The sequence below is a fragment of the Triturus cristatus genome, chromosome 2_2 (assembly GCF_964204655.1).
Source record: "Triturus cristatus chromosome 2_2, aTriCri1.1, whole genome shotgun sequence".
Taxonomy (NCBI): domain Eukaryota; kingdom Metazoa; phylum Chordata; class Amphibia; order Caudata; family Salamandridae; genus Triturus; species Triturus cristatus.
This window is the reverse complement of record NC_140582.1, coordinates 322,538,717-322,548,098: the sequence shown is the minus strand read 5'-3', so window position 1 is coordinate 322,548,098 and position 9,382 is coordinate 322,538,717.

Here is a 9,382-nt window from a genome sequence, read left to right as displayed (position 1 = left end):
TTTGCAGTCCTCCTGCCTGGATGCCATCTTGTGGTCACACGTGACAGTCATGTCAAAGACCCGTATTTAATGTAGGCTTGTGTTCATGAAGCTTTTGAATTTAATTTTATTTATTTCATTCATGCAAACTGTGAATTCTTTAAAATAATGTAAGATTTCCTATGTGTAATGAGGGTGTTTCAGGTGCATACCGCTCCTTTGCAAGATGGCCGCTGCTGTAGTTCCCCTCCCTCCAGTCCTTACTTGCTGTCTATGGCATCAATCATAACACTACACACAGATAACATTTCGTCTTTTGGTAGCTGAGTGCTGTGCTTTTTCCCTTCAAAGAATTGAAAATATTCTAGCATTCGTGAACAGGATTTTTCAATTCTATTAAGAGCACTGAGGTGAGGATTAGGTATACTCTTTCTTCCTGATGAACTTCTGGAGAAAGTAGAATTGCCTCGGAGAAAAAGCTCCTTGCGTAGCTCAAGAATTTCAAATCCATTGGAGAGCACTGTAATGGAAGGGGTCTGGAAACAATTCTAGGGTGGAGGCCGATAGGAGACCTACCAGTCTGGCACTCCATTGGAGTGTGACCCAGAACGACAATCTTTTAGCGGGGCAAGATGGCGGTCGTCTGAGACCGTAGGTGCGCAAAGAGTGCTGTGGGCTGCAGATGTCAGGAACGCTGCCTTAAATCGTAAGCGGGACTATGAATACTGCATGGTGTTGCCCAGAAACACACTACCCCCAAAAGATTGGCAGTGAGTACTTACGTCTCCTGGACACGGTGATCGGTCTCTCTGTTCTACGCTGCATCGCCAGGATCGCGGTGGGGAGGTCTGAGGTTCACCGGGAAGGCCCCCATCTGTAGACAGTGTTGGGGAGAGAAGTGGACTCCGGGGAGACGATCGGGACTGCTGAGGGTGCTGAGATGTGTCCCAAGGCCGCAGCGAGGGCCAGGGCTAAGGCGGTCAAACAGATGCCCGGGATTGAGTCGGGAGATGCAGCCGTGGAAGTTCCGCCGAGCGCATTAGAATCTCCTGCTCAGACTCCGCGGCAAGGAGGAGGTCGCGGGACGCTAGCTGACCCGGATCCGGAAAAGAAAGGAAGAGGCGGGACATTGCAGAGAGGACGCCCGGCCGGCCCAACGGTTGTGGATCTACTGAGAGGCCCTGCCAGGAGACTAGGTCGCGAAGGGAAGCTCAGGGGGAAGGCTTGTCCCGAAACAAGCCCGGATGCAGCGGAGAGCACACTACATGAAGTGCTTGCTGGAAAAGACCCGCTCCCTCAAGAACACCAGCAGGAGCTGTCTGAACCGGGAGTGAGAACTCAGGCAACACAGAGGGAATTGAGCGAGGCGGCAAACGGACTTGATAATGGGACAGCTAACAATGAAGGTAGGCCTGGGGGCTCTTCATCTCAAACTCTGATGTCGAATTTCATGGGGGGGGGACAGAAAAACCACCGACTTTGACTCCAACAGGGCGATCATCTGGGGCGACCAACTCAGAAAACATAGATAATGCAGGAAATATATACACAGATGGAGGGGACTCTGGGGTCCAAGCAGATAATCATAATATCCCGAGTCAGCATCCCCAGGAGCAACTATCTAATGCCAATTTTGATTCAATTACTGCCAATCATGCACTAGAAGCCAATGCCAATGCCAGTAGCAATATTGACTGTGAACGCCAAACAGAGCCCGATAAAGAACCTAGGGAATATTTTTTTCTGTCTCTGATGGTGACGAGTGGACAGAGGAGTCATCAGCTGACATCACAGACTTACGCTATAGTGATGAGCAAGAGATAGGTGGTCCCAAATGTAATACTGTCCAGAGGAAAAAGAAGTGTGGTGGAAAAGAGCTGGCTTGGGATTATACTCCAACAAATCAACTTTCTAATCCTAAACTCATCTCCCAACCGGCTTCTGATCCATCTGAGCCAACCTCTCCAACTTTAGAGACTATCTTTCAGGCTATCTCCATGCACCACAAGGAAACTCGCCAAGATAGTCGCAAGGCTCCGCTTGCCATGCGCAAAATGCAAGGGGTCGTCCGAAAACCTGCAGCTCATTTGGGGAACGCCTAACTGACCTTGAGTCTAGGATAGTCACCACGGAATCTGACGTTGCCTCAACCCACGCGATGGTGGGATCCCACGAGGCACAGTTAGTGGATGTCAGATGGAAGCTGGAGGAGTTTGAAAATTTTCAACGGAAGGCCAATCTGCGGGTCCTTGGGGTTCCCGAGGGGGTCGAGGGAGCAAATATACGCTCTTTCGTGGTTGATCTGCTGCGAGACTCTCTGCCGGAGCTTACCGGCTGGAATTGGGCTCTAGAGATTCAACGTGTCCATCGGGTTCCCTTTGTCCAGAAATTGCCTATAAGGGCAGGAGCTCTACCCCATGCCATCCTAGTCTACTTCGGCAATTTTTTGTTATGCCAGGCTGTGTTTGAAAAAGCTCGGCCCGACACTAAAAGGTCAAGCAACGAGATTTCTTATTTTGTCCCCCCTGACTTCTGCCACTCTACGGTTGAAAGGCGGTGGCGATTACGGCAGCTTATTAAACCGTTCCAGGATAAAAAGGCTCAAGCCTTTTTAAATAATCCAGCTCGTCTAAAAGTAATTTGTGATGGACAAACAAGGTTTTTTATGTCAGAAATAAAGGTTAAAGAGTACCTGGACGGTTTACCTAACTAAAGACAGTTAACAAACAAAATGAAAATGTAACCTGTAATTGTAGCATCTGCTTGGGAGTATTACGGTGAGGCATTAATGAGTTGGGAACTCTGGCTGGAAGGAGCGTTTAGCTATGGTCTTAGGGCCCTCGTACTCAGCTGTGCTGCACATCCATCATGATCATTGTATGCCCTATTTGGGGAGGGGGGAAGTTGGGGGAGGGGGTGGGAAGCAAAGTAGGGGGGGTGAGGGGAAGGTGGAGGGTTAAAAGCGGGGTAAAATATGCTGAACTAGTTAGATTAAACCCTACCGATATAATATGCTTACAGGAGACACACATTCCGTGGGGGAAAAGAGAAGTATTGAGAATAGCAGAATATAATCTGTTGGCATGTACTACCCAGACATCTAATATACGAGGTGTGGCTATTTTAGCAAAGACTACTATGGGAACGGCCAAACGGAAATTAGTGGATGCATTGGGTAGATGGGCAATCATTGAATTGATTATGGGCGGCACAGTCTGTGCAATTTATGGCTCTAACCAGGACGATCCTCAGATATTCGAGGATTTAGAAGTAGAACTTGCTACCTGGCCAACCCCTTTGATTCTCTGTGGGGATTTGAATATCTCTCTGGACCATGGGATAGGGGCGTACACGGGTCGAAAGCCCAGGGTCTATAGGGCATTTAATTCTTTAAAAATCAATCATGGCCTGTTAGATATCTGGGCTACAAAGAACTTCGACAATCCTGGGTATACGTATTTTTCCTGCCCATATAAAAAATACTTTAGGATTGATTATTTCTTCTGTACAAGGGATCTTGTTGAGCAAACCAGGATTAAGAAACTCCCTAAAATAATTTCTGATCATAATCTCCTGATTTTAGAACTTGAAATAGCCAGTTTTAAAAGGCCACGGAGTAGGTGGTCTTTCGACAGGAAACTTCTCGTGAACAGTGAATATATTATACATATGAAAAAGTGGGCACAGGAATTCTTTGATATAAATAGGTTCAGTGCTAGTAGGGGGGGTACATTCAAGGTGGCCCTTCGAGGTGAGACCATTTCTTTTGTTATTAGGTCTAGAAAGCAGCAGGAATTAAAAAAGCAACAATTGATGGAAGATCTAGTTAGGGCTGAAGAAGAGCACATTACGCAGATAGCACAGGGACTGGAGGGAGATCTAACCCAGTATCGAATTATTGCACTGAAAGCAGAGCTTACTAACTGGCTAAATCAGAAATCAGCTGAGGAGTATCAGTCGCACCGTAATAGTGTCTACGAAACCGGAGAACAAGTCGGCAAGAGGCTAGCGCTTCATACTAGGCAGAAGACAGCGTTAAGCGCTATATGCTTGATTAAAATCGGTGGACAAGCCTATACCGATCCGGAAGACATAATTAGGGAGTTTCAAAAATACTACAAGGTTCTCTATCAAGATGATCTTAATAAAAGTCGAGAAGAGGTCTTTCAAGGTATGGTAGGGCTGTTTGCAGGCCTTACTATTGGTGAAGGGATGGACGGGCTCATGAGAGAGGATTTAGAGGCAGAAATTACACTTGAAGAAGTTCAACTAGCATTGTCAAGGGTGGCATCAGGAAAGGCGGCGGGCCCGGATTGTATACCTGGGATCAACTACTACACCTTTGCTTTTAGATCTGTTTAAGGGTGTACAATACAGTGGAGCCCCCCCCTGAGTCTTGGAAAGAGACCGCCATTGTAATTTTTCCTAAGAAGGGGAAACCGGTTGATAATCCATCGTCCTACCACCCGATTTCCCTAATTAATTCTGACATAAAAATCTACTCAAAAATCTTGGCCAATCGGCTAGGGAGGGTCATAGAACATCTGGTTTCCCCATGGCAACATGGGTTTATCCCGGGCAAAGGAACAATGGACCATACCCGTAGAGTTGTTTCTCTTTTTGACATTATGTCCGGGGTGGGGGACCAGATGGCTATGATCCTTCTCGACGCAGAAAAGGTTTTCGATCGGGTGTCGTGGGAGTTTTTATGGCTGATATTAGAACAGAACGGTTTTGGTCCCCAGTTTGTAAAGGCTATCAAGGCAATGTATTATCAGCCAATAGCCCGATTACAAATACTGGGGGGGGAATCTCGCAATATCAAAATATCAAGAGGGACTAGACAGGGCTGTCCCTGCTCCCCAATTTTATTTGCCTTATATATCAACCCCTAGTTGACAAACTGTTGCAGACCAGGCGTATTACACCAATAATTACAGGTGGGTTCGAGACAAAAGTAATGGCTTATGCCGACGATATTGCGGTCCTTATTCCCAACCCTGCCGTGGCAATCAAAGAAATCAGTACGATTGCTGAGGCATATGGTCGCTTCTCTGGCTATGCTCTGAATACTGGGAAAACAATAGTATTATGCACAGATAACCTTGATTTTAATGACTCTAGGAGAGCAACCTCAGCAGTGTACCTTGGAGTCCGAATAAGTGCCAAGGTTGATGAAATTAGCAGAATTAATTTCATACCTTTGATTAAAAATATAGGGAACGATTTAAGCAGGGTCAATGGGCTGCACTTGTCTATTATTGGGAGGGGGAATTATTTAAAAATGACCATACTACCGAAAATATTGTATTTGTTTTGTTCTATACCATTGGCCGTAGATGATAATTTATTGAGGACACTGGAAACAATTTTCTCTAATTTCATATGGCAATATGGGAAGGTCAGAAGACCACTCAAATATTTAGCATTGCCCCAGGATAGGGGAGGCCTCGCAGTTCCTAATATTATGATGTACTACTGGGCAGCCCTCTTATACCAGATGACTACCCTGTTAACGGTGAATAATACCAAGGAACCAGTGCAGGGCCCAAATATACCCACAATTTATGAACTTTCGATGGGGAAGGAAGCTTCCGTGCTGCTATTGAGACAATTGGAACCCAGCTACTATAAGAAGGTGCGGTTCAAAGTAATCTACGGTTCGTGGAGAATTTGGAAGCAGGTCTCTAAGGTTATGGCAATCCCAAGAATCTCTAGTTATACCCCTCTATGCGATCTTCACTGCGGCCTTGCTTGGCCAACGACGATATAGGGAAAAAGTGGGAAAAATACGGGGTAGGAACAATAGGGGATTTCTGTGGGGGAGTGCAAGATGCTCAATTCCTTAGGCTACAGCGGGTGTTTGGCGTTCTAGATAACCAATACTTTAAATTTCTCCATATCAAGAAGGTCCTCACCACATGGAAGCCAAAGATTAAACTGGAGGAGATCCCGCTTTTAGAAGCGGTAACCAGGGAAACGAGCAGAATTAGGGATTTTTATAAAATACTGGTTGATAAAAGCCCTGACGACCTGGAAAAAACTGAAGCATCCTGGGTAACGAAATTGGGCAACCCTGATGTGGATATCTAAATGAGCCTTTCCCTAACTGCAAAAATGTTCTTAACCTCGAATTTAAAAGCTCAAATATATAAAATTATATTTAATCTCTACTTTACCCCTGCTAAACTCTACCAGTGGGGGAAGAAGGTTGATGACAAATGTCCTAGATGTGGGTTTGGACCTGCCACTTTGATACATATGTTTTATAGTTGCCACAAGCTGGCCCTACTTAAAGAAGGGCTGTCAGGTTTTTGGGAAGTATTGGTTGGTTTTAGACCAGAATTAACCCCAACCCTGCTGATTCTCGGATATGATAGTACTCTGGGTCTTAACATCGAACAAGAATATGGTTTGTTCCTGGGAGCAGCAGTATACAGGTTATTGTTGGCCACAAGGTGGAAAGATCCGGAGCCACCAACCTTTCATATGTGGCTTGCTAGGCTCCTTGGGATTTACAAACAAGAGATGTCTATATATGCTTGTAGAGGCAGACAGGCCAGGAACCGGGGCTGGAAGATCTGGGCGCATATCGCTGAATGGAGCAGAGACGTGAGGACGAACTAGTTGAGCTTCTCCACGCGCCTTAATTAATAATTCTGGGTAAACTGTACTGAAATGTCGGTTGTTCTTTCTTTTGTATGTGTAAAATGTTCTCAATCATCAACGATTTTCGTACTTTTTAAATTGTTTCCATCTTAATTTAATGAATTTGTATTTATTTTTTCTGGATATGCTTATAATTTAAAAAAAAAATTTAAAAAAAGGAGTGTGACCCGGAACCTCAATAACAGTCAGTGAAAGTCCTTCCTAATAGAATTGATCTTCTGTGCTGGCAGGAACAGAGTTGTTGAGTCTGAGCCTATGACAAAATCAAGAAACTATTTCTGGTATGAATGACTAAGACACAACTTGCCCAGACTGATGACAATGTCTAGGCTGTGAAAAAGATGTTCTTAGGTTGAGCTGATAGAGAAGAATCGTGTTTTGAGCCATGATCAGGATATTGTCCAAATAAATGATGAGACAAACCCATCTTGCGCCCAAGAATTCCGCAACCAGTTTCAAAGGGTTGGTGAAACCCCAAGGTGTTGAGGATCGTCCTATTGGAAGCGCTTAATACTCTTAGGTCATCTCCATGTGGAGGGAAAATTGGGAGCCATTAGGTATGCATACTTGAGTTTAGGCATACCTTGCAATTTCCTTCTCTTAAGAGATATTGCAGGAGGTGTACAACCTCTATTTTAAAATACCTGTAAAGAATCAAGGTCTTTTGAGGAGGAGCCTAGCGCGCAACCAAGATGGCCGCGTAGGTGCGAGGCTCCCGAGGACCTCCGCAACCTCCTACGTTTATCCTGACTTCATCCTGCATCGGTTGAGGGAACTGTGTCGGTGAGCCTGAGCCGAGGTGGTACCCGTTTCCCGTTTTTGAATCGGACCTCGGGTGCCGGAGTGAGCACCGATTGAAGTTTGCGGCCTACTTCTCTCTTGACCCCGGATTCGCGTTTGGGGGCGACCCGGTGGCAAAGTGAACAACAACGGCGGGCTGGGCCTTGCGAGTCGCGTACCCCGCACTTTCACTTTCACTTTCGCGCCCCCTTGCTGTCTTTGCAAGTGGGATCGCGGCGCTCTTGGTGTTGGGGTGGCCTCGCTGGGAGACCCTGCCTGCCTGCCTGCTGTGGCCCGCTCCGCCGTCCTGGGGTGGCCCCCCGGAGCTCGTGGCCTTGATTGCTCGCTTTTTACTGCGTGGCTGGTGAGGGTGTGAGACCCGCGACGATGGCCACTAAACAAGATGGAGATCGGTTGAAGGCCAAGTCGACCCGGCGTGGCGCCGCACATCAGGCCAACATCATGGACCGCTACACCCTCCCGAAGGGATCTCCCGGTGGACCGCACAAGTCCTCTGAGTGCCCCCCGGATGCCCCGGATTTGCCCACAGATCTGACTCTGCAAGACGTCATGGGCGCCATTGCTGAGATGAAGGCCTCGGTGGGCCAGCGGTTTGACACGTTAGCGTATAAAATCGACGCGGTCCTCGTTGATGTCAACCTGGTGAGAGCTGATCTCTCGAAGACCAATGACCGGGTCGATTCTTTGGCCCACACCGCGTCGGGCCTCACGACTGAGGTGGCGGCCCTTCAGACGGAGGTACACCGGCTTCGTCAGGCGAGTGCGCTCATGGATCGGCGCCTGGAGGATTCCGAGAGCCGGGCCCGGAGGAATAATATCCGCATCATCGGAGTACCTGAGGGACGGGAGGAGTCGGCGGCGGATCTTTTTGTGGAGGACCTGATCACTACCCATCTCCAGCCTCGGGGACTGAGAACATTTTTTGCGGTGGAGAGGGCTCATAGAGTTCCCGGGGGAAGGCCGAAGGTCGGAGCCCCTCCGCGGCCTCTTATTGCCCGTATCTTTAATTTTCGGGACAGGGATGCAATTCTGCAAGCCTCCAGACTGCAAGGGCCGATTAAGTTGGAGAACATGGAGGTGAACTTTTATCCTGACTTCACCCAAGCGGTCCAGAAGCAGATACTGAGCTTCTTGGGCGTCAAGCAGCGGCTTCGGGACATGAACTTAAAATACGCCATGCTCTTCCCGGCCAGGCTGCGGGTGGAGGTGGATGGTCGCACTCACTTTTTTGACCGTCCTGAAGCGGCCGGGGACTGGCTGGACACTTTGTCTGGGGGTCGGGATCGGGATGGCGTGGGGGGGGCTGCGGGAGGAGAAGGCCCACTGGACCGGGACTGAGGTGCTGATACTGGGACTCACTCTGGACGAAGATGCTGCCGCTTTCGGCCAAGCTTAGGGTCTCTCGTTTTTTGTACTCGTTCTCCCTCCTTTGTAGGTGGTGCGGGGTCTCGAAGGGGTACTCTTTCCTCCTCTAGGGGGTTTACCCAGTTTCAACTATATAGGGGCGACAGGCACACTGCAAGTTGGGGGGGCTGTTTGGGCTCATGCAGGGGTGCAGGGAGGGGGGAGTTTTGTTGGGGCGGTTGGGTTGGGTTGGGGTGTTGTTCATTTGTACCACAAGGCAAAAGTATTGTCGTGCTATTCCCAAAGTGCTCTCGGGGGGACGAGTGATTGCTTTCGTTTATGATGGGGGGTAGGGGACTGAGTCTTTTGTCCTGGAACGTTAATGGACTGGGGGACAGGATAAAACGAGGTGTGGTCCTGCAGTTCCTGAAACGAATTTCACCTGACATAGTTTTTCTGCAGGAGACGCACCTCATTGGCAACTCCTTTCGTGCTATGAACCGGCGGGGCTACCGCCTTCTGGCCCATTCAGGCTTCACGTCGGGTTCAAGGGGTGTGGGCATCATGGCCAAGACCTCGTTCCGTTGGA